Source organism: Schistocerca piceifrons, chromosome 1 (genome assembly GCF_021461385.2).
Source record: "Schistocerca piceifrons isolate TAMUIC-IGC-003096 chromosome 1, iqSchPice1.1, whole genome shotgun sequence".
NCBI classification, from domain to species: domain Eukaryota; kingdom Metazoa; phylum Arthropoda; class Insecta; order Orthoptera; family Acrididae; genus Schistocerca; species Schistocerca piceifrons.
In genome coordinates this window covers 1,169,130,855-1,169,158,079 of record NC_060138.1, presented here as the reverse complement: position 1 = coordinate 1,169,158,079, position 27,225 = coordinate 1,169,130,855, and the positions used below count along the sequence as shown (strand labels likewise).

At 43.0% G+C, this 27,225-nt stretch overlaps 1 pseudogene; it reads left to right on the top strand.

The window, feature by feature from the left end:
* The first annotated feature begins 9,304 nt into the window (after positions 1 to 9,304).
* Positions 9,305 to 27,225, top strand: part of LOC124778887 — a 42,133-nt pseudogene continuing 24,212 nt past the window's right edge.

The following is a 27,225-nucleotide window of genomic DNA, read 5'->3' as shown; positions in this document are numbered from 1 at the left end:
TTGAGCGCCTCGCGAACCAAACACCATCATCATCACAGCGCGTGCTTCGCCACGGCCGATTACGTCATCTGCTCCAACCTGCAACGTCGCTTATGTTCGGTGCTCCTGGTGTTGATTGATCGTCCAGGTTTATTCCAGCATAGTCTTTCCCTTACGCACATGGTATGCGGTACGTACCCGACACTGCAAGCGAGTCGGCTTTCTCCCTTGCCCAACTGAGGCATCCTTTGATCTTCTTTGTCGGTTTAGAAATAGTCTTTACGCCGTGTTTGCGCAATATACGGCCGATTCTGTTCGTCACTCTGGAAATATATGGCAGAAAGGCCGCACCCAACATTCCTTTTCCGCTGTGTCACTTCGTTGAGTGTTCCATTCTGTTATACTTCTTATGTAACAAGTGGAGTACCCATTGGTCCTCAGAACGCTTTCCAGGCGTTGCGCTTCGCGTCTGAGGTGTTGGCGGCTCACATGCTCGTCTTGCTCGCGTTACGAGCGTATTAATCACGCCCCTTTTCTTGCTCCAGTGATGATTTGACAGTTTGTCCAGGTATCGGTACGTGTGTGTCGGGTTTCGATACATGCTGTGTCTCAGGTTCTCACCATCCCTCCTCACCAGCACATCTAGATAGGCTAGATGTTGGTCCTTTTCTAGCTCCACGGTAAATGAAGGCTGTTCGGGTGTCTTGAGAAGTCACCGAGCTGTTCCTCATCATGACTCCACACAATATTTCAGAATATAGAAAATGTAAGAGGTTCACAAGAAAGAAGAAAGACTTATCAGTATGAAATTGTATTCGCATCCTCCTCCTCTCCAATCCCCACCTTGGCCTGGCTGCATGCAGTGATTCGGTCTGGAAGCTTGATATAAAACAGTTGTAACCTCTACTGAGGGAGGTTGGCACCACTCCAAACTCAGCCTTTCTTGTAGTGGTGTTAACCGCAGTTTGGACCGGTAATCCCCTTGTCCGGCTGCTGATGGTCTCCGAGCAACGCTGCAGGGAGTCCATTACTTGTTCTCGGATAGCAGGGGCTGATAGTGTTACGACGACGACGAGTTTGCCGGCCTTCAGTTCCTATCCAGTACAAAATCGGGCCACTGGCATATCAGAATGCCCCACAAATCTGTATATTATACGAATCGATCAGCCAGCCAAATGGACACCTGCAGTGAGCATCAATGCTGATAATGCTGTCTCACACGAGTACGGGGCATCTCCGTGTCCTTCACACTGATAGCATCAGATGCTGTTCACACTCCTTGTACGATGGTGGTTTGAGAAGTTCTCGTAATGGAATAGAAATGAAATGTCTTGTTGCTAGGGCCTCCCATCGGGTAGAACGGTCGCCTGGTGCGAGTCTTTTGAGTTGACGCCACTTCGGCGACTTGCGCGTCGATGGGGATGAGATGATGATGAATGGAATAGAAAAAAGTACTTACATCACTGAAACTTTTTTTTATTTTTCAGTGTTGTCTCTTTGTAAATTAATGCACTTGGTCCAATGATGTTCCAGTGTCTTGATCGCATCTCGAAAATGAGTTTCCCCAGGCCTGCAAATCAGTTGTCAACTCCACATATCGATTCTTCGTTTGAGGTGAATCCTCGTCCACCAAGAAAAATTTTCAGTTTTGGGAAGAGATGGAAGTCTGACGGAGCCATATCAGGTGAATAAAGCGGGCATGGCAACACTTCATCCTTTAGTTCGTGTAATTTTGCAGTGGCGACGGCACATGTGTGCGGGCGCGCATTGGCTTGATGGAAGATGACTTTCTTCCTTGCTAAACCTGGCCTTTTTCGCGTATCTTTTGTTGCAATTTGTCCACGAGGTTAGCATAGTATGCTCCAGTAATTGTTTGCCCACTGGGCAGATAATCTACAAACAGAATCCCCTTCGCATCCCAGAACCCTGATGCCATGACCTTTCCCGCCGAAGCAATTGTCCTTGCTTTCTTTGGTGGCGGAGAATCAGCATGTTTCCACTGCTTTGACTGTTGTTTTGTCTCTGAGGTGTAGTAGTGCACCCACGTTTCATCTGTGGTCACAAACGTGCGCAAAAAATCCTGTCCGTTTCTCCTAAAAAGGGCCAAGCATTGTTCCAATACGTCCATTCTCATGCGTTTTTGGTACAGCATCAAGAGTCGCGGCAGCCATCTGACAGATAATTTTTTCATTTCTAATTCTTCAGTCAAGATGTGATATACCCTTTCAGATGACATCTGGCAAGCGTGAGCAATTCACGCACTTTCAATCGGCGATCCTCCATGACCATTTTGTGCACTTTTGCAGTCATTTCTGGAGTAGCGACACATCTTGGCCGACCACTGCGCAGATCATCATCTAAGCTCTCCCGACCAAATTTAAATTCATTTGTCCACTTGGCAACAGTTAAATATGAAGGAGCAGAGCCCCTCAGTGTATTCTGGAATTCAGCATGAATGTCCTTTGCTTTCATACCTTTCTTTATGAAGTACTTAATCACTGCTCGAATCTAGATTTTTTCCGTCTTCGTAAATCACTACGCGGGAACAACAACAGAGAACAGAGCCACGTCTCCACCACAGCTCTCTTCCAAGAGCAGTGACGTAGCACGTGTTTACAGACAACAGCTAGCGCTGACCTCTCGTGGTGATTCCGAGAACTACCCAAACCACCCTCGTATGACGTATCATGCTTGGTAACAACACTAAACATGAACAACGCTAATGCACTCTGGTGGCCGTTCTATCGGTCAATGTGCATTGCACTTAATCATTTGCACATCCGACGAAGGCGTGTGCATGTACGAAGTTACGGTCTCATCCGCTCGCGTCTTCTGTCTGCTTTACCTTCTGGTTACACAGCGTATATGTTAGAGGTTTGCCAAGAAACAACATTTTAAGGTAAGACAAATCAGACAGAGTAAATTTTTGATCAAATTAGATTAGATGTAGTGTTTGTTCCATAGATCCATAGTAAAGACGTCTTCCAGGTTGTAAAACATGGGATAAAACAAAAACACGAATTAAAAATTCACAAAGAAAAATAAAGATGCTGCTAAACTTTCCACTGATCCCAAGGAAAGTGGATCCCATAGACAAAAAAATTAGTAAATAAATAAATAAACGAGCGGCGTTCAATAAGTATAGCAACACTTTCTCTCTCTGCCAATTTCTGCTGAGAAAAATGAGGAATTTTTTGTGGGACATCGTCAAATATTCTCACTTGAGTCACTATGGTTTTATGAAGTTCCGATAGGTGGCGGCGCTATACGTAGCTTTTTTTTTCTTTATTGTCATTTTCACACCTGATACAGTTAGGCCAGCAGCGGCATACTACGCCGCTAATGATACAAAAGGAGACAATCGAAAAACAGACATGGTGGATATACAAATGTAGACATACAAACAAAATTAAAACACACGGAGCCGTTCACGGGCGCAGTGTCCAAAATAAAAACGTTCAGAAATGTGGACATGCACAGAGATGACAGAGACGACACACAAAACGAGCACGAACGATGAAACACTGGAACACTGGAACACTGGAACACGAACACGACGGCACACATAAACACTAGGTGATGATCTCCGGCGCGCAAAAGTTCACTATAGGTGTACGAGTCCGGGGACCTGCCAAAAAGGGGAAAAGGTAGGGGAGGAGGGAGAGGGGAGGGTGTAGATGCCAGTGGCAGAGGAGATGGGAGGGGGAGGAAAGAAGGTAGGTAGGTAGGGGAAGCCCAGGGGGAGGAGGGAGGTAGGAAGGGAGGAGGGAGAGAAGGGAGAGAGTGTGGCCTCAGGAAAAAACACAGGGTGTGGTAGAGCAGGATCAAAGTTGGTAGGAGGGGTAAATGGAGGGGATGACGGCATCATCAGGGAGGGGGAGTTGGTGGAAGCCACCTTGGGCGAGGGTATGGAGAGTGGAGAGATGGAGAGCAGGTGGGCTGTGGGAATGCAGGCGCAGCAGTGGACGGGGGTGGGAGAGGATGGGTGATACTATACGTAGCCTTCAGACTGGCGTCTGTAACGGAGCTGCGTTCAAAAGCAGAGAGCTGTCATTGAGTTTCTTTTGGTGGAAAACCATAGCATCGCAGATATTCATAACCGTTTGGAGGATTTATACGGAGACCTGGCGGTCAACATAAGTACGGCGAGTCGTTGAGCGAGGTGTCTTTCATCAGTGCAACAAGACTGCGTAAACCTATCCGAACTCCTGCGTGCCTGCCAGCGCACACAGCTGTGATGCCTGAAATGTTGGAACGTGTGGCCACTTTCATTCGAGGTGATCTGTGGATCACAATCCAGCGCCTTGCTGCTCAACTGGACATCTCTATTGGTAGTGCTGACACACCCATGAGGTTGGGGGTACTCAAAGTTGTGTGTCGACTGAGTTCCTCGCCGCACAACAGAAGACCATAAAGAGCATCAATCTCATCTGTGTGGAAATTCTTGTGCGTTACGAGGCTGACTGTGACAGTTTTTTTTCAAACGCTGGCACAGACGATGAAACTTGGAGTCATCACTTCGAACCAGAAACAAAACGACAATCCATGAAGTGGCATCTCACCAGCTCTCGCCGCAGAAAATGTTCAAAGCCATGAAGTCCGCCGGTAGAGTCATGGTGACGGTCTTCTGGGACGATGAATGGGTTTTCTGTTTGATGTCCTCCGTCATGGTGTAACAGTCAACTCTGAAGTGTATTCTGATATTCTCAGGAAATTGAAGAAACGACTTCAGCTTGTTCTTCGCCATAAAAAATGCAAACAAACTCCTTCTCTATGACAACGTAAGACTTCAGACAAGTCTGCGCACTCGACAGCAGTTCAGAAAAATTGACTGGACTTTTCTACCTCATCCACCCTACAGGGCGGATGTCGTACCTTTCGATTCCCATCCCAACGAATTATGTACTCCGCGGATAGCAGTACGTGAATCATGGGGAGTTTATTGATGCAGCAAAATGTTGGGTCCGACGTCACAGTAGCGAGCATACAGCCCCCCCACCCCCAGTAAGGTGGCGTAAGGCCTCCGCATTGAACAGAGATTGTGATGAAGAACATGGTTTTGTAGCCAAAAGAGTTGGAAATAATATGGTGTATTGGATTCCTGAATAAAACCAACCTGCTTTCAGAAAACAAATATGTTGCATTAGTTATTCAAGGCCCCTAGTATTACCACTAAAACACTTAAAAGAACACAACAAAACATTTAAAGGTAAAATATACCAAAGCGCATGTGATAATTCTAAGGCTACTGTAGCCACGTACAATCAGAGATAAAATTGGCTTTCAACACTTATTTACATTGATTGTATTATTGCATTGACGATGTACAGAAGTCAGATCTTGCGTAGTACTAACAATGTTGGTTTGACGATGTGCAGAAGTCAAATCTTGCGTAGTACAAATGAAAGGTCTCTGTTGGATTCCTTTCATGTTAATTTCTTAAATATATTGTCATTTACGGCATAAATTCCTCTTCTAAATTTACTGTGGTGTTTCTGACTATCTGGGAGGAGACTGAGCAGTGAAACGTGTTACTTTTACACATAAACAAGAACGATCTGTCACACTACTACACTTTAAAACACAGTTTATATATAATTCATGTCACACAGTCTCATACGGAACCTACATCCGCTTTCTTTTATATACTGTATATGATAAGATACTGTCATCCCCCTTCCCTTCTGTGTGAGAGGATGAATGAGCAAATGTATTTGTAGTTGCATGCTTGATGGTAGCAGACAAGCCTGTCTGCTAGAGAACAGTAGGACCAACGTCGGAACAGGTAGCTACGCTTTCTAAAAGCAGAGAGGTTTCTATTCTTAGTATGGTCCTGTCCGTCCCTTGTCATGTTGGTATAGGAAGCTGCCTCTCTGGCCACTTCCGTTTGTATCTGTGAGGCACCCCTCAGGAGGGACTCACAGCAGTCTGTCTGCGGCGAGCGTCTGAAGTGGTAAGATCTCTGGCTAAGCGCGTGTCTACTAAGTCTGTAGGACAATGGATTTCTTAAGTTCAGCCTAACTGAAAATTTAATCACCTTTATTTCAGGTTTAGCTCTAAAATATCTAACGTTATCTTAAATTGCAACGCAGTGTAATTCGAATTTGAAGTTCAGAATATCTTCCGGAAGTTGCTTTGTCACTAATTTGTGAGTAAAGTGGAACCACGTGTTGATCAGTAACTCTAACTAAGATCATCAATCTTAAATGCGAATGTGCGGGAGATTATAACATTTCGTCTTGACAATATTTTTCAATATAGCAACTTTTCTTTATGTTCAACCCACGTGGGGTGTACTTTGTGAGACCAGTACCACGTGCTTATACAATTGTTTGACCCATCAGGTTAATAGTAAGACGATAGTAACCAGTTCGAGGTTTTTCTTTTGTAAATTGCGTTTCGATGTAATTTATTTCAATTATCAAAATTATTGTGGAGTTATACTCTTTGTGTAAATCAAGTTGACCACGTGAAGCATGTGGTGTAAGTATCAAAGTAGCCCTCCGCTATTCTTTTCGGGAAGATTTCACAGAGAGTTAGTATGAATTTAGTATACCAGTGTGGTAATTACATGACGGACAGGATTGTGCTACGAACGTAACTTCTTTGGGTGAAAATTGAATCAGTTGGTTGTGGTTAATTTCCTCATGCATATGTTTCAACGTTCTTCGTGTGTTATTTTATGAATGCAGTGTTGTATGTAGTCTCCCAATCTTGGCTCCCTGTTTGATGTGTTCCGTAAGATTACAAACTCACATTTTCACAATCCTAAATAAGGCACCAGTTTAGTTATGAATCAAGTTTGATATGCTGAACAATGATCAATGTTAAAATAAATGTCCAAATATAAACTGATTTATTTGTTTTTATTTAAATTGTTTTTTTATATACATATCACCGGTTATCGTAAGATGAGTACTAAAAGATTATAATTAATGTTAGTCTGGTTGGGAATTTGGTAAGCATGACTGGATACCTGGTGAAACAGTTACTCAGTAATGCAAGGATAACTTCCCCAGATAGCTCACAGCTTTTAGCCCGCTTTTATTATCTTGAATATCAGCACCGCAATCAGAACAAATTAAAGCAACAACATTACACTAACAATGTTGGATGTTATTCAAATGTTCAAATGTGTGTGAATTCCTAAGGGACCATACTGCTTAGGTCATTGGTCCCTAGACTTACACACTACTTAAACTATCTTAAACTAAATTATACTAAGAACAACACACACATCCATGCCCGAGGAAAGACTTGAACCTCCGGCGGTAGGGGCCGCGCAGTCCGTAACATGACGCCTCAAACCGCGCGGCCACTCCGCGCGGCTTGGATGTCATTAATAACACCTATAAGCACATCAGTCGGTTCTTGTGAGAAGCTCATCAATGGAGTAAAAGGCCACAAATAACTTCCTTGGAGTCATCTTAAACTGAATTTTGTTAGTAGTTGAGCTTTTTAAGGCTTCTGGCAAGTTACCGAAAAATATGGGTTTCTGAATAATGGACATCTTTCTGGAGCAAAGTAAGTGACCTTAAATGATTGTGATGATCATTCTGTGTCTGAGCTGTTGGTTTTAAAAATAGATATTTATAACAAATTTAAGTAAGGAATTCATACAGGGTGGCCCATGGTCCATTGATAGTGACCGGGCCAAATATCTAAGGAAATAAGCATCAAACAAAAGACTAGAAAGAACAAAACTCGTCTAGCTTGAAGAGGGAAGCCAGATGGCGCTATGGTTGGCTCGCTAGATGGCGCCGCCATAGGTCAAACGGATATCAACTGCGTTTTTTAAAATAGGAACCCCATTTTTATTACATATTCGTGTAGTACGTAAAGAAGTATGAATGTCTTAGTTGGACCACTTTTTCGTTTTGTGATAGATGGCGCTGTAATAGTCACAAACGTATAAGTACGTGGTATCACGTAACATTCCTCCAGTGCGGACGGTATTTGCTTCGTGATACATTACCCGTGATAAAATGGACCGTCTACCAATTGCGGATAAGGTCGATATCGTGTTGATGTACGGCTATTGTGATCAAAATGCTCAACAGGGCCGGCCGGAGTGGCCGTGCGGTTCTAGGCGCTACAGTCTGTAGCCGAGCGACCGTTACGGTCGCAGAATCGAATCCTGCCTCGGGCATGGGTGTGTGTGATGTCCTTAGGTTAGTTAGGTTTAATTAGTTCTAAGTTCTAGGCGACTGATGACCTCAAAAGATAAGTCGCATAGTGCTCAGAGCCATTTGCTCAACGGTCGTGTGCTATGTATGCTGCTCGGTATCCTGGACGACATCATCCAAGAGTCCGGGCCGTTCGCCAGATAGTTATGTTATTTAAGGAAACAGGAAGTGTTCAGCCACGTGTGAAACGTCAACCACGACCTGCAACAAATGATGATGCCCATGTAGGTGTTTTAGCTGCTGTCGCGGCTAATCCGCACGTCAGTAGCAGACAAATTGCGTGAGAATCAGGAATCTAAAAAACGTCAGTGTTGAGAATGCTACATCAATATCGATTGCACCCGTGCCATATTTATATGCACCAGGAATTGCATGGCGACGACTTTGAACATCGTTTACAGTTCTGCCACTGGGCACAAGAGAAATTACGGGACGATGACAGATTTTTTGCACACGTTCTATTTAGTGACGAAGCGTCATTCACCAACAGCGGTAACGTAAACCTGCATAATATGCACTATTGGGCAACGGAAAGTCCACGATGGCTGCGACAAGTGGAACATCAGCTACCTTGGCGGGTTAATGTATGGTGCGGAATTACGGGAGGAAGGATAACTGGCCCCCATTTTATCGATGGCAATCTAAATGGTGCGATTTATTTATTAGCAAAGTGGTTATCGCTAACCGTGAACGTGCATCGTTTTCCTTTCAGTTCTTGCCCTATGGGGGATAAGCGGGCTGCTAGCTTCTTGATGTACAAAATGTCTGATAATAAAAGAATACTTAAATATACAGCTTTAAAACCGGCAGTATAATTACAATGTGCAACCGATAATTTTGTAGGCGGGTACGTCGGTACTTTTTTCGTCGCTATATCGGTACCTTTTTCAGTATATGGATGGCCAACAATAATATATTTTTAAATATCGATATATCTGATTCCCGATATTTTTAAAGAAATCAACAGTCCTAATACATCTGACGAAAGTTACTTTCGTCCTTAAGTTTTGCACACTAGTTTATGTAGACGGAGATTTAGACCTCTACATTTATCTTCTGTCTATCGTGTGCTCACCCGCCCGGTTTTTTTCAGACTGCGTTACGCAGCAGAGTGGCCGCGGACAGCTCTGAGCGGCGGGATGGCGGCGCGGGAGGGGCCCCCATATGGCCGCGTCTGCTGGGCGCGGGTCGCGGGAGAAAGTGACCGCCAGCGACGAAAGCAGCGCCGCCTCCCGCCTGCTACTCCCACGGACTTTCCCTCCGCTTCCTCTCGCGGCCTTCTTGCGACACGCCTGCGGCGGCGCCGTGCTGCATGCAGGTCCTTTCTGCCTTCCAGCACACCGTCCTGGCCACTGTTCTACATCTATATACACTCTCCGCAAGCCAGCATACGGTGCATCGCGGAGGGTACGTCATGTCACTGCTACTCATTTCCTTCCTAGAGCTGTGTGAACGCGACTATCTACACACATCAAAAAAAGTTTTGCATCAGCCCGGCTCCCAGAACTCCTGAAGATAGACATTGACTGTATTGCATCACAGACACAGCCCCTTTGACTGTTCACAGATGTCACTAAACCCCCCCCCCCCCCCCCAAGATGTAAACAACCATGCTTGAGCGGCGCCTATTAGATGGAGGGGGTCCGACAGCTGATCAGTTCCAGTCATTCCACCAGGAAGGAGGTTCACTGCTCATGTTGTCTGCAGTTCAACCATGCCTTGACAGTCAATACCGCGGTTCCATCGCGTCCGCATTGTTACTTTGTGCCGGGAAGGGCTCTCAACAAGGGAAGTGTCCAGTAGTCTCGGAGTGGACCAAAGCGATGTTGTTCGGAAATCGAGGAGGTACAAAGAGACAGGAACTGTCGATGACATGCCTCGATCAGGCCGCCCAAGGGCTATTACTGCAGTGGATGACCGCTACCTACGGAGGATTGTGGCTCGGAGGAACCCTGTCAACAACGCCACCATCTTGAATAATGCTTTTCGTGCAGCCACAGGACATCGTGTTATGACTCAAACTGTGCGCAGTAGACTGCATGATGCGCAACTTCACTACCGACGTCCATGGCGAGGTCCATCTTTGCAACCACGGCACTATGCAGCGCGGTAAAGATAGACCCAACAACATGCCGAATGGACCGCTGAGAATTGGAATCAGGTCCTCTTCACCGATGAGTTAGCATATGCTTTCAACCAGACATTCGTTGGAGACGTGTTTGGAGGCAACCCGGTCAGGCTGAACGCAATAGACATACTGTCCAGCGAGTGCAGCAAGGTGGAGGTTCCCTGCTGTTTTGCGGTGGCATTATGTGGGGTCGACGTACGCCGCTGGTGGCCACGGAAGGCGCCGTAACGGCTGTAAGATACGTGAGTGCCATCCTCCGACCAATAGCGCAACCATATCGGCAGCATATTGGCGAGGCTTTCGTCTTCATGGACGACAATTCACGCCCCCATCGTGCACATCATGTGAATCACTTCCTTCAGGATAACGACAGCGCTCGACTAGAGTGGCCAGCATGTTCTCCAGACATGAACCCTATCGAAAATGCCTGGGAAAGATTGAAAAGGGCTGTTTATGAACGACGTGACCCACCAACCACTCTAAGAGTTGGGGTTGTTTGGGGAAGGAGACCAGACAGCGAGGTCATCGGTCTCATCGGATTAGGGAAGGATGGGGAAGGAAGTCGGCCGTGCCCTTTGAAAGGAACCATCCCAGCATTGGCCTGGAGCGATTTAGGGAATTCACGGAAAACCTAAATCAGGATGGCCGGACGCAGGATTGAACTGTCATCCTCCCGAATGCGAGTCCAGTGTCTAACCACTGCGCCACCTCGCTCGGTCCACTCTAAGGGATCTACGCCGAATCACCGTTGAGGTGTGGAATAATCTGGACTAACAGTGCCTTGGTGAACTTGTGGATAGTATGCCACGACGATACAGGCATGCATCAATGCAAGAGGACGTGCTACTGGATATTAGAGGTACCGGTGTGTACAGCTATCTGTACTACCACCTCTGAAGGTCTCACTGTATGCTGATACAATATGCGATGCGTGTTTTTCAAGAGCAATAAAAAGGGCAGAAATGATGTTTATTTTGTTCTCTATTTCAATTTTCTGTACAGGTTCCGGAACTATCGGAACCGAGGTGGTGGAAAACTTTTTTTGATGTGTGTGTATGCCTCCGTAAGAGGCCTCATTTCTCTTATCATCGTGGTCCTTACGCGAAATGTGCTTTGGAGGCAGTAGAATCTTTCGGCAGTCAGCCGCAAATTTCGGTCCCCTAAATTTTCTCAATAGTGTTTGCAAGTATTCCCATTTGAGTTCAAGAAGCACCTCCGTTACACTCCCATGTTGATCAAACCTACCACTAACAAATGTGGCAAAACGCTTCCGTCTTTGTTTAGTTCTAGTGGATATCCCAAACACACGAGCAGTACTCAAGAATTAGTCGCACTAGTGCTCTATATTCTGCCCGCATTGAAGATGAGCTACACTTTCCTAAAATTCTCCCGAGATACAGAAGTCGACCCTCCCTACTACCGTCCTTACGTGGTCGTTGCATTTCAAAACGCTTTGCAGTGTTACGCCTTGGCATTTAATCCCAGCGACTGTGTTCAGCAGCACACTAATAATGTTGCATTCGAACATCGCAGGGTTGTCTTTCCTACTCATCTGCATTAACTTACGTTTCTCTACATTTGGAGCAAGCTCTCATTCTCTAAACCGAACAAAAGTTCTGTCTCAGTCAACTCCTACAATGAAACTTCCTGGCAGATTAAAACTGTGTGCCGGACCGAGACTCCAATTCGGGACCTTTACCTTTCGCGGGCAAGTGCTCTACCGACTGAGATACCCAAGCACGACTTACGCCCCGTCCTCACAGCTTTACTTCCCCAGTACCTAGTCTCCTACCTTCCAAACTTTACAGAAGTTCTCCTGCGAAACTTGCAGAGCTAGCACTCCTGAAAGAAAGGATATTGCGGAGACATGGCTTAGCCACAGCCGGGGGGAAGTTTCCAGAATGAGATTTTCAGTCTGCAGCGGAGTGTGCGCTGGTATGAAACTTCCTGGCAGATTAAAACTGTGTGCCGCACCGAGACTCGAACTCGGGACCTTTGCCTTTCCCCCAGGCTGTGGCTAAGCCATGTCTCCGCAATATCCATTCTTTCAGGAGTGCTAGTTTCGCAGGAGAGCTTCTGTAAAGTTTGGAAGGTAGGAGACGAGGTACTGGCAGATGTAAAGCTTTGAGGACGGGGCGTGAGTCGTGCTCGGGTAGCTCAGTCGGTAGAGCACTTGCCCGCGAAAGGCAAAGGTCCCGAGTTCGAGTCTCGGTCCGGCACACAGCTTTAATCTGCCAGGAAGTTTCAAATTTGGAGTTGTTGGTAAGTCCGCAACGAATGATGTTGTGCAGCATCTTGTGTAGGTGGCAACCGTGCAAGATTCAGTTTGCTTTTTGTGTCAGACTAGGCGAATAGCTGGTACCGAAAATGGTCTAGTGTGTGGGAACTGCTGACACCTCCGCTATACAATGCGATAGTAACCTGTTCTCCTGCAGTTATTATTTCTTCACGGGTAGCATGTGGTTTATTGAACGTGCAAAGCGCTGAGGTTAGGTGTTCATTTTTCGCAACAATATTGCGGCACTTAATTTTTCCTTGACCAAAAAAAGCAGATGTTGTATCACATCCGCTAAAGGCGTGAGTGAACGGAATATATTCACTGTCAAACTTGTAACATGCAGTGGAAAACCACTTGTCTTCTGCATTTCCTCTTCCTGGCTTTAAGAAAAATAAGTTTTCAATGCCTTGCCCCAAACCGGCCGTGAGCACAAGCAGGTCAACATCTTCTCCTACAACGACAACAGTTCCAAAATCTTTGGTTCTTGAAATGGTAGATGTTGCAATTATAACGTCAGCATTTTCTTGTGCCTGGTGCACTTCAATGCTACACTCCAGAAATTCCATTTTAAGAAGTGTGGTCAAACGCATCTTGTTTCGTTCGTTGTACAAGAACTTGTCCTGAGGGACTTGGTTCACCATCTCTGATTCAACCACAACGTCAACCGAAGAATGTTTTTCGGACCTACGAATCCTCTCAGCACTCTTTGTGCTACATTTGTTTCCCTCACATGGATGCCCATCAAATACAATAGCAAATTGAGATCCAAAATGACGTTGCAGGTAAGAAACATAGCTTTGGGCTATTGACTTGAAGCAAACATTTCGAGTCCAAGTCACTTTATGGATAAGGTACCCTCCATCAATGACAAAAAGTTTACTCGGTCCACCTGACTTCACATCTTCCACTGGAACGAAGGCATTGTAGAATGAAGATTTTGTTCCTTTTCGCATGCCTTTTTCTGAGAATAGGGACATTGGGTAAGGAGCAAGTTCATATTTCAGAAAGGCTTTTAACTCTTCTTCACTTTGTTTCATTAAACAAATCCTTTGGAAAAGAGTTAAAGGATCAACAGGAGTAGTTATAGTGCTCCCAGCTTTTACAGAATTGAACGCAGAAAGGAGAGTCACAACTTTATCTTTTCTACAGAACTTTACATCGTGGAAATCGTCACCAGCTATTCTTTGCTCGAAATTTGAAAAATTGGTATTTTTTGACGTGCTGTAACGCCTTAGATACTGGGAGTAGAAAAAAAGAAAGTAGACGTCAAAGCGATAGGAGCAAATGAAGCTGAGATATTTTGAAAAAACTGAAAAAAAGTCCTAAATTTTCGAAGTTGTTTGACTGCAGAAAGTTTTCCCAAGAGAAATTTTGTTGGCAAAACTTGGTTTTCTAACCTTTTCAACAATATGAACGACTTAAAAAAATAAAATCTTCTACCCCACCTTTTGCAAGGTACAGGCTTTTTTTCTGACACTTTCACTGGCCTACCATACATCAACACGATATCGACCTTTTCCGCAGTTGGTAAACGGTCCAGATACCGCCCGCACTGGCGGAATGTTACGTGATACCACGTACTTACGTTTGTGACTATTACAGCGCCATGTATCACAAAGCGAAAAAAGTGGTCCAACTAAAACATTCATATTTCTTTACGTACTACACGAATATGTAATAAAAATGGGGGTTTCCTATTTTAAAAAAACGCAGTTGATATCCGTTTGACCTAGGGCAGCGCCATCTAGCGGGCCAACCATAGCGCCATCTGGTTTCCCCTTTCAAGCTAGACGAGTTTCGTTCTTTGTATTTTTTGTTTTATGCTTATTTCGTGAGATATTTGGCCCGGTCTCTATCAATGGACCACGCTGTATAAAAGGCAATGTCCTGACTGACTAACCCATCATCGCCCAGCCCATCTACCAAGGACAGAAACTTGAAGATTGGAGAGGGTGTGAATCTTGTGTCGTAGGCATCGTTTAAGAAGTGATTGTCCGAAATTTCACTCCTAATGGACGTGAAATAGGGGATGAAAGGAATTTTGAAAGAATGACGCTATTAAGGGAATTTTGAAGCTTGAACCACGAAATTTGGTATTTGGTTTCTCAGTCAGAAAATAAAAAAATACGTGTTTCAGCATTTTTGGAAATTCAACAACTACGGGAGTAAAATAAAGGGTGATAGCTTGTTTTGAAAATAAATAATCAATGAAGAACTACTAAAAGGCTACATCTATAACTGGTATTTGATTTCTCGGTCAGAAATAAAAGAAAAAGTGTTTCACTGTTTCCGGAAATTCTATCCCTAAGGAAGTGCAATATTGGATAAAAGTTTTTAAGAAAATATTTCGTTACATTGCAAAAAATTAAGGCAAAGTTTAAGAAAAGTGGTATTTCACTTCTCGGTTAGATATAAAGACATAACTGTTAGGGGATGAAAGTTGCTTTCTATACGCAGAAGCACATGCAGAAAAAAAACGTGCTTCTATGGCCTTAATTAGCGTAAAGCTTAGAATGTGTTGAAATTTGTGAACAACGTAAAAATCCTATCAAATAAATAAAAAATCTGTGCAGGCCATGAAGTTTACGCGAGGGGAGCAGAGGGCCCTAAGCTAGTGAGCAATAAATTTAGTAATTAAGCGTATAGTTTATGCTCCACTAACAATCACTTTTCTTAACCGAAGCCGCCATTATCCAATTCCTGAAGGAAGCAGTAAATGAAATAAATACGTCGTTAACGTCTTGGTGCAGCATTATCGTAACATAGCAGACATTGCGGCCGCATTGTCACCCGTGATTGACACTACTATCGCAATCAATCCAAGGATACGAGGGGCGTTTCAAAAGTCCATGCAAAGTCCGAAAGATGGCACCACCGGCGCGTATCGAGGTCACATTTAGTTAGCAGCATCTTTGGAAAGAACGCACACCATGTTTCTGCCGTATTGGTCTATTTGCATTTGGCATTCGGGTGAATCAAGGAGGTCGAGTGGTTGTCAAATAATGGACGAAAAAGAATTTCGAGTGGTGATTAAACATTACTTTATGAAAGGCAAAACGCCTCAGGAGACTAAAGAGAAGCTTGATAAATATTACGGTGACTCTGCTCCTTCGATTAGAACAGTTTATAAGTGGTTTAAAATTTTTCGGAGTGGCCATATGGGCACAAGCGATGTTGAACGTTGTGGACGCCCTGTGGAGGTTACGACTCCAGAAATCATTGATAAAATCCATGATATGGTGATGGCTGACATAAGAGTTAGGTGTGTGAGATTGCTAGTGCTGTGGGTATCTCGAATGAACAGGTACATAATATTTTGCATAAACATTTGGACATGAGAAAGCTATCCGCAAGCGATTACTCACGCTTGACCAAAAACGGATCGTGTGAAGTGTTGCAAGGATAGTTTACAGCTGTTGAGGAAGAATCCGCAGGATTTTAAGCGTCGTTTCGTGACTGTGGATGAAATATGGATACATTACTATACTCCTCAGACCAAACAACAATCTAAACTATGGGTTACCAAGGGAGAATTTGCACCAAAAAAGGCGAAGACCAGTCCTTCGGCCCGAAACGTTATGGCAATTGTCTTTTGGGATTCGCAAGGGATAATCCTCATCGACTATCTGGAAAACGGTAAAACTATTACAGGTGCATATTATTCATCGTTACTGTACCGTTTGAAAACTGAGCTGCAAGAAAAACGACGGCGATTGGACCGGAAAAATGTCCTTTTCCATCGCGACAATGCACCAGCACACACCTCAGCAGTTGTGGTCGCAAAATTAATGGAAATAGGATTCCAACTCGTTTCACATCCCCCCTGTTCTCCAGACTTGGCTCCCTCGGACTACTATTTGTTCCCCAATTTGAAGAAACGGCAGGACAAAGATTTTATTCAAACGAGAAGGTGATTGCAGCAACTCATTTTTATTTTGGAGACTTGGACAATTCCTATTATTCAAAAGGGATCAACAAATTAGAACAACGATGGACGAAGTGTATAAGTATAAAAGGAGACTTTGTCGAAAAATAAAAAAAGTTTTACCCCGAACACGTAAGTAGTTTTTATTATTGCACGGACTTTTCAAACGCCCCTCGTAGAAGAAGTGCTAAACGATGTTCTTAAAAGTGTTACTAACTGGTTTTATGACAATAAACTCACCCTCAATTTTCAAAATACACAACATTTTCTGTTCTGCTCATCTAGAGGTACTACACCAATGGTGAGTATAACACAAGGTAAGGAAATAATAAATAGGGTGGAAACTTCACAATTATTAGGTTCAAATTCAAAAAATACACATTAAGGAACTCCTAAAACAATTTATTTAAGCCGCATTTGTGCTTAGAACCATTGCAAATCTTGGGCAATCAGTAAGTTGACATATTCTGCACATTTTCGTTCAGTATTATCATATGGAATAATGTTCTAGGGTAACTCATCTTTAAGCAAGAAAGTCTTCATTGCGCAGAAACGTACTATGAGAATAATATGTGGTGTTAACCCTCATTTTATAGACATATTTTAAATTGTTGGACACTCTGACTACTGCTTCACAGCATATTTATTCTCTCATGAACTTTGTTGTAAGTAATCTAGTACAGATCAAAAGGAACAACGAGGTACTCAATCACTGTAGCAGAAGGAAAAAGGGCATTCGTTACTCCACATCAAGGGCGTCCTTAGCACAAAATAAAGGGTGCACAATGCTGCAACAAAAGAGTTTGACAGAAAGAGAAGTAAAATTTGATAACAAACCGAGAAAATTTGTCCTTGACAACTCCTTCTACTCCATAGAGGAATTTCTATTTCTGTAATGTGGAAAAGGTGGTGGGCACGAATTATTAACTCACGTCTGCAAACCTTTTTTTTTTGGTTTTTTTAATCCTTAGAAATGTTCAGCCTGTAAACTTATGTGCAAATGAATTTACCATGTGAATGTAAAATTATTCGTTCAACATCGTTACGATCTATCGTGCAAAATGATCCATGGAGCGCATAACTAACTAACTAACTTCCCCGGGGCACTCCTGACGGTAGCCTTGTCTGTAACGAACAATGGTCGTCCAGGACAAAGTACTGGGTTCTTCGAGCCACTCAACGTTTCTGGGAACCTATTCCGTAGCTTGGACTTCGATAAACGATCTGCAGTGGTGCATTGTTTCAAACGCTTTCCGGAAATCTCGGAACATGGAATCTCTCGTTGCCCTTCACAGGTGGCTCGCAAGATATCGTACAAGAAAAGGGCAAGCTCTGTGTCGTACGAGTTCTGCTCTCTAAATCCACGCTCAATTGTGATCATAAGCTTTTCTGCCCGAAGCAAATTTACTACATTCGAACTTAGAATTCACTCCGCGCTTTACATGTAGCAATTTCATTATATGGTAGACTTCAGACAGCAAGTGTAAAAGTATCTACATATTCAAAACAGTTCAGACAAAAAGATAACAGATGCTTCTGAAATGTGGCCTTGCAGAAGAATACCGCAGGTTGGTGTTAAGCCGGACAACTGACGAGGACGTACTTAATCACATGGAAGAGGAAAGAAAATTATTGCAGAGGTCAGCTAAAAGAAGGGGTCGGTTGATAGGGAACGTCCTAAGGCACCATGGAATAATCAGTTTGAAAATGCAGAGAAGTGTAGGGGATACAAACTGTAGAGGGAGTTGAAGGCTCCAATACTACAAGCAAGTACCCAGTTGAATTTATGACCAAGATGTAATCCCAGGAATTTAACACCGTCAACCTCTTTCAACAGCTTGACGTCATATACTGAAGAATCAAAGAAACTGGTACACCTGCCAAATAACGTTTAGAGCCCCCCGCGAGCACGCAGAAGTGCCGCCACACTACATGACATGGACTCAACTAATGTCTGAAGTAGTGCTGGAGGGAAATGACACCATGAATCCCGTAGGGCTGTCCATAAATCAGTAAGAGTACGAGGGGATGGAGATCTCTTCTGAACAGCACATTGCAAGACATCCCAGATATGCTCAATAATGTTCGTGTCTGGGGAGTTTGGTGGCCAGCAGAATTGTTTAAACTCAGAAAAGTGTTCATGGAGCCACTCTGTATAGTGTTCCTGAACTCACTCTGTAGCAGTTCAGGACGTATGGGTTGTGGCATTCTCCTGCTGGAATTGGCCAAGTCCGTGTGAATGCACAATGGACATGAATGGATGCAGGTGATCAGACAGGAAGCTTACGTACGTGTCACCTGTCAGAGTCGCATCTAGAGGTACCTGGCTCGTAATTTTCGGGAATTGGGCAATCTGTGAGTTGACATTTAGTAGCACATCCTTCCGGAAACCTATCAGGTACTAGTTGTATCCTTGTCACGCTGTGTTGCGTTCAAAAGATGGACTAACTCACTATCAAGCAGATGATCATAATATTTTCTTTCATAAATAAACATCCTATATTGCATGATGCATCCTCTACCTTTTTCCTGCATTGACGTTTTCTGCAATACGAAGCCACGTTGCTCTTGCACATTTTCTAACGTCATCTCTTCACGTTGCATTACGTTGTCGTCTAAGTCTTTTCTTATATTTTGGAGTCCAACAAAGAAGCTCCTTGGTCCGTTTATCATTTATTCGTCTTGCTGTATCTCCTACTTACGATTTCACTGTCATTAGAGTCAATGCCACGGCTTTCAATCCAATCGGCTCCCTGCTCTGTTTTTCATTTCCTCTCTCTCAATGGAATTCCCAACAAGTATCTCCCCATTACTCGTTGAGTAGGCCTGAATTTATGAATGGTATTTGCGTTAAAAGTCTGTGTTTCACTGTAATTGGTTAAAATGAGCACAACGAATGTCCGCCTCCGTATCGCAGCGGTAGCGTTACTGCTTAGCAAGCAACGGGACCCGGATTCGATTCCCGGCAGGGGACTGGGTGTTGTGTGTCCTTCATCATCATTGACACTCAAGTCGCCGAAGAGGTAGAAGACTTGCAATACGGTGGCCGAACCCCGAACGGGATATCCCGGCCAATAAATGCCATAGGATCATTTCATTTCAGTACAACGAATAACCAACCAAATTTGCAAATTTCACTGCACTTATCTGTAATTGTTCGTTTGCACATTTTTGCATGATTGCATGTTTGGAAATTCCTTTTCTGACTATTCTAACAACCCTACCACAGCAAAGGTCAAAAATTAATTATGATTGTAGTGTTGCTCACGCTGCTAAATATTGCATTTTCGGGCAACAACAAAGTTATACTATGTGGCAGGTATCCTTAGAGCACAGCTAATAAAGTCATTTCATGAAATAATGGATAAACTAGGCAATCATCTTTTAGTGTTTCCCCCGCGCTGGTCTCGTTGTGAACTCATGGCTCAATCGTCGAAAATCTAGGTGGTGATGATGCCAAGCTCGGATGCAAAGAGGCCTAGGTGTTATTCTGCGATATTCAAAAGCTTTATAGATGTGTTTCATAAACCATTCTTGAAGACTAAAATTTTGCAAGTTAAGACAATGGTGATGTAAAAAGTATCAGCACTCCGAATTTAAGTTGCACTTCTTTTTTTATTACTTTTGTTGCAACATCACTTCACAATATAAAACATACTTGAAAATATCTTCCTCACTGTTAAAGTTCACATTTCACAAACTTACTACAATTTACGTCTTTTCAACATGACGACCAACATTTGACTCTCTAATAACCGCTTACGCGCCCAAAATTAAGAGTTACAAGTATGTCAAAGATCATAGTGACAAAAGAAAGAATACACATAAGAATAATATCATTGCAATATAAACATATCGATGTATCAAAGTACCGCTACATTAATGAAATCAAATCTGAATGTTGTCACAGAAATATGTTAACTACTTTACAGAAACACAGTAGAATATTGCTGGTATCGAGAGGTTGAGGTGAGGTGCCGTAATGGTTACGCAATTCAAGTACCATTACACTATGTTAAGATGATTTGAAAATGGGTCCCGCCCCGAGACTAGCCGTCGAGTGAATTAAAAAAAAAGAAGTGAAATTTGCAACTTTGGCTAGTTTTTCGTCGTACTGATTAACAAAAATTGCTGGCCTACAATAGTTCGTAGTTAAAGGTAGTAAAAAGTTCGTAGTTAAAATTAGCAATGAACTCAGACTGTAAAATTTCCTGTCTTTATTTTTTTCGCTGCCCACTCAATCACTTCCTTCAACTGCCCCCCCCCCCCCAAAAAAAAGACCCCTCATAATTTGAAAACTTCATTGATAATCTGTAGTACATTCTTTCTGACGTCTTGATCATATAATATTTTAATTTTCTGTACCATTATCAGGAGTAAGGCGGCGGCCTATTTCAGGCATTTCTCCTCACATTTTAACCTATTTGCATACTGAATTTGCATTCGGACTCTCCTGCGTCTTTCTTTCCGATTCAGTTTTATTTGTCAACTTCCCACCTGCACTGCATGTTGTTTACATGAGTGGCTGGGCGGTAGCGTGTAACGTGTAACGCCGGAAATGCATATTCTCCTATTTCCATCTATTGTACTATAAATTTTTTTCCTTATATTTATGCATTTATGTCGATGTATAATTGGTTTGTTTTGTAAATATTATTTGTATTTTTACGCTGGGTCTGGCCTAGGGAAAACTATGCTATCGAACGATTACATCGATAGGTCGTATGGAGAACCAAAGTGTTTAGGATCTTCGGTAGTGTTAACTCTGCCGCATGGAGCGCGGGCAGAGGGGGTCTGGCTGGAGTAGGGCGGTGGAGCAGGTGTGTCGTGTGACGCTCCCGCGAGTTGCCGCGCTTTCGGGGTTTGGCAGCATGTAATTGCGCTCGACTTGCCATGATAGTTTCTGACACGGTGTCGCGGACGGGAAGCATTAGCTGGCGCACATCAAGAGCCCGTTTCGCCTGATGACCGTGTCGAGAAGAAGGCGCGCCAACATCCAGCTTCTGCAACAGCGACGGCCGACAATGACTGACTGTCGCCACCTCCTAGATCGACGACTTCAAACCTTCAATCAACCAACAAGAAAGACTGGAAGCACGTAAAGTTTTAGAACTGTATGGCAGACCTCAGCTTTTCAAACTGTTCAATTTGCCTCACAAAATTACAGCAACGTAGCACGAACCTTTGTTGCTCATTGTCCCAATTGGATTACCAAGCACGGTCCCTTCCTTTTCCGGAATGAACCCGAGTGTCGTTGAAATTCAAACGCCAGCATTAAAGTAATATCATTCCATTTCACTTTTTTAATTTCAAAGTTCAGTTAAAGTATTCATAGCTAGCTACAATATTTAGATTACACAAGCACAAATTAAGAGTGCGAGTTTTGCTACCGTATTTTAGCTTACCTGTGACTGCAGCTCAGCTTGGTGCGTACTAAATTTTACTATTGTTAATTGTTCAGAATCATTTAATTCAAGTTCAAAGTTAAATCTCTTATTTCTAAATTGCGTAGATTCAAGTAGCTTTTGAAATGATTGTTGAGGTAGTCCAAGACTAACCTTATTTTATTGAATTTCGTAGTGCTTCAGAAACAAAGTTCACTATTAATTTCAGTCACTAAATTGACTTTCAATTTTCCGGTTTTATCAATTATTTTGCTAAATTAAGTCAGAGTGTACCGAAATTTATTACTTCTGACAAACATTCAGTTTTCACACAACACGTGTCAACCTTCAGTTGCCACGCTTTTAGTGTTAATTATATGTGCAATAACCCTTCTTTTTCAGTTATTGTAGTAGTTGTCCATAGGACTGGCGACCGTGATTTTCCCCAGATCTCAAATATCTAATTAACGCCAGTTATTGTTAACGCAACGACCGCACATTTACTTTCTTTATTAACTTTACCCATTTTCAAAATTAATTTCCACCAGTTTCATTTGCATTTTCCTTTCATTTACATGTAACCCTTTCCTCCCTCTTTACCGACAGATTAATTTCGGTGACGATTGCTTTTCCCAGATTTCCATTAGGTATATGCGGTTTAATTTTTCTCACTGTCATTAAGGTCGATAAGTGAGGGGGAGGTTACAAACAGTGTAGGTAACCCTCCTCTCAAGCGCTTCATTTTTGTAGTATGTTTTTCCATTAAATGCATCTGGTCGTCTCGAGCCTACCTCTTCGCTGGGGCGAAAACAGAAGGAACTGTCGTACGTTCTGGAAGAGCTGCCCAGCGTTCAGTGTGTTGGGTCTTATGCTAGTGGGCCACATGGACAGTCGGAGGACCCTTTGCAGCAACTATCCACGTGGGTAAACTTCCGCGAGCAGTGATTGGCGGAACGGAAAAATGGTGTCCTCAATAGCAGAGTGATGGCTGAGAACTCTGCCATGTTAGTAAACTTCGGGTGGATCCCCTCAGCTGTCCATTTACCGTTATACTGCTGTGTGTGGTCTCCACATATGTTTCCTCGAGCGTAATATATAGCCATTCGGGTGTTTGCAAATTTCACTTCTCGTAGAGTGGTGTGCGAAGCCCAGTAAAATTTCCATAATTTTCGTCAAACAGGTCTGGATGTGCGAACGGGGCGCCATTAGCCTCCAGTTTCCGTATACGTGCACGTATTCCTTTGGCGGATACATTTTAACTTTATGTTGGGAGATAGGGAACGGACTTCCACACCCATGATTGGAAGAGCACTTACGCCCTTTCTGGGATGACTAGGAAAAAGTTGTGCGGGGTGACTTTCTGAGATCTGAAGGAAGGCTACCAAAAACTGAGAGGCATTCTTAGTTGTATTTGGACTCGTATGGGTATTCTGATTCGAACTTCTACTTGTGAAGCTACTCTGGACTCTGCGCTCGTACGTGGTTTTCTTGACTTCGGCCCTGCGCCAAGTCTTCGAAGTTTCTCTTTGAACTTGCGCGCACCCGCGGGGACTAATCAAGAGGATGATGAGATCCTTGATTCGCATTCACATCACATGGGCGCAGCCCAGCGACAGCTAAACAGCGGCCGCAGATCAACGCACCCCACTTGTAAGGCAACCACTTTAATGGCAGTCATAGTGAATCCCATTTGCAATGCACACTGCCGACTTCGGAAATCGCGATGTACTGAGGCAAGCGGAGTTCATTCCTGTTTTCTATTTTTTAGTCTTCCTAACTCGAACTACACGCTTCACACACTGCTACGCAAGTTTTTCTGCAGTCTAATTCTTGCTTCAAAGGGGATTTTTCTCGTAGTCACTCATGTTTGCTTCGCTGTCGAGTTAACTAACTGGAGCTCACTCGCCAGCTGATGTTTCTTTCTGATTCTTCCTTTATTCATATCTTTTTTCTGTAATTTTGAAGTCTGCAATCACGGTTACAGCATAATTCGTGTCTGGGCACCATATGAATCGTAACTGTCCAGATTCATGCTGGTGACTATCTTTACAACCATTCATTTTGTTATCATTGTTCTATTTCAATTACGTGAATTTATCCTCAAATTGTTTTATGTCCTCGACGTTTATGTGTCATGAATAATTTTTACAGACTGTTTGAACACATACTATTTTACCAGATCAAACTCTGTCATACAGCAACCATTAAAGTAAATTATTCATCTGAAATGCCCGGTTTTCCCGACATAAGCAACACGTGAGGATCCTGACGAGTTCAGGAACTTACCAAATAACATTTTCCAATGTGGGTGGCATTCGTTTTCCAAGTAACCTATTAGCTTCATGGGGGTAATCTATCATTTCGTATGATCGGGGTTGGATAGATTCAGCAGCAGTGTAATGTGCATACCCGTGGAGCACTTGATAAGCAAGAGGTCGTGTTCACAGCAGACCCGGCTTTTGGCAAACTGTTAATTTATTCTGTTTATTATAAATGAAAAGCACAATATTGTGTATGTCCTAGAGTATTAATTTATTTTGTTAACCGGTTTTCGGTTTACAAGTCCTATCATCAGACTTTTAAGTGACTATCATGGTCAGAGAGGGCACAATATTCGTGAACAATACTGGAAAAGACTTTTCAAATAAAGACTGGGGCACGAACACTATGGCGCTACAAACTTACGCTGTTCGTCGATTCGAATCGGCGTCGCCATATTGGATGACTCAAAACATTAGCAGACTAACGTTTACGATTGCTTCTTGTCCTTAATTACTGTCGCGTTCCCGCAACAGTTTACCCAGATAGCTTTTCTAGTTTTACTGATACGAAATCTAAAGTCAATTGGCAGAAATAGAACCATTACAGTAAAAGTAAACAGCGCAACCAAAATTCGTGATATAAAAGAAAATAACTTTCGAACGAGTACGTTTACGAATGGAATGTGATTCCTTTACACTTGAGACTGAAATCAAAATCATTAGTACCCTCGAAACTAACGCAAACTGGTATTTTTTATCAAATCGCTTCCACTAGAAGTTAATCTTTGTGGTAACTAAAATGGTGGACGTCAGCTTCTAGTTCGTCACGTCTTGACAGTCTATAACGTCGCGACGAACACAGAATAAATGTCACCTTTGTTAGTGTAATAAAAAACGTTGAGTTAAACATTGAATACATTTGAAGGGAACAAACCAGAAAAAACATTAATACTAAACCTCGAAAAAACTATGCTCGTGTAACAATTTAAAATAAATACATGAAAAAAATATCGAAGATTAGACTAAAGAGGTGTTACTTACACCTGTAGATAGTGATACAGAAAAAGACTTAGCGAAAAAGATCAATCGTTGCCACTTTCCTCTCAGAAAATAGCTTACTATTAAGCACAGAGCAATAATGAGATAACATTTGCGATTACAATATTTTATATTCTTTCTGTAACAGAACAACAAAATATTTTTACTGAAGACGGTACATAATTATTGATTTGTTTCTAATCTTTCGTTACAGGCAGTCCAAACCGACGAAATGTGTTTTTCTAACATAGATAGAGACCTTAACTCCAAGATCACTTCAAGTTTAAGAAGTGTGTTTGACCTTTGTTTTCCTTTCCGCACTTGTACCTCGAGTCGGATGAGTTCAGACATACGCAGCTTTCGTTACTGGCGCCCCCTCGACTTTCACTGAAACTCTTGCGTCACGCGCTTTCTAGTATGACATGCGTTGCTCGCAAAATGTTTCTCGCAGAAAATCTAGGAGACGCAACTCAACATAACTGGGTTTCAACATGATATTTTCAGTAACACAGCACACCACACGTTCTGGTACTCGTGTTTTCATCTTATCGCAGAACTGAAAAAATGAAAGATATGGTTTTTTCTTCTTGTGAGACGCTCTTTGGCAAAACAATTTGAGAAGCAGCCGACAACAGAGACAGCGTGTGGACAAGCGAATATCGTGACTTTCTCGCATTAACTCGGTTCTGAGATTACGCGTCTGTACTGCATCATGCTGCTATGTACTGAGTTTATCATCATGGGATCGTGATAAGGTACGTTGTAATTTCATTCTCTTTAGTCAGATGTACACTTTATAGCGGAGGGTGCTTCGCACCAGTGGTATCGACTTTTCCGAGGGTAATCCCAAGAGTAAGGTCTCCTATTTTTTTATAAGTACGTAGACCTGTTTATTTCTACAATGGCTTACATCAGTTTACAGCTTGAACATTTAGCTATTTTTCGACGTAATCACCATTTCTGTCGATGCATTTTTGTAGACGCTGTGGCAGTTTGTGTAATGTAGGCTGTCTCTTGAGTGGGTTTGTCACATCTTCTAAGTGTTCTGCCAACAAACCGCAGTCTTTGTTTCCCCTTCCCCACAATATTATCTATGTCGTCTTTCCAATTTAAGTTGCTCGTAATTGTAATTCCTAGGTTGAATTGACAGCCCTTAGATTTGTGCGATTTATCGTATACCCAAAATTTATCGGATTTCTTTTAGTGCCCATGTGGACGACCTCTCACCTTTCTTTGTGTAGTGGCAATTACCACTTTTCGCACCATACAGAAATTCTCTCTAGATCATTTTCTAACTGGAAGTGATCGTCTGATCATTTTACTAGACGGTAAATTACAGCGTCATCTGCAAACAAGGGGGCTGCTCAGATTATCACCTAGATCATTTATGTAAATCAGGAACAGCAGAGGGCCTATGACACTACCTTGCGGAACGCCAGATATGACTTCTGTTCTACTCGATGATTTACCGTCTATCACTACGAACTGTGACCTCTCCGAGAGGAAATCACGAATCCAGTCACATAACTGAGACGATACTCCATATGCATGGAATTTGAGTAACAGTCACTTGTGAGGAACGGTGTCAAAAGCTTTCTGGAAAGCTAGGAATGTGGAATTATCTGAGATCCCTTGTCGACAGCACTCATTACATCATGGGATTTCTCGAACATATTCTCTGTTCAAATAGATGACCCTGAGATGGAAAAGTTTCTGTACACAGATTTCCAGGGATATAGAAATCATCGCTCGCGCGAAACTCAGCTTGCCCTTTTGTCACTTGGTATCTTGCGAACCATGGGTGAAGGACAACAGGCAGACTCCATATTCCTAGATTTCCGGCAAGCATTTGACATGGTGCCCCCCTGGGAACTGTTAACGAAGGTACGAGATTACGGAATACATTCTCAGAAATGTGCGTGGCTCGTAGATTTGTTAAGTAACAGAACACTATTCGTTATCATCGACGACGAGTGTTCATGGAAGACAAAGGCTTCGTCAGGAGTGCCCCAGGGAAGTGTGACAGGAGCGCTCTTATACTGTATA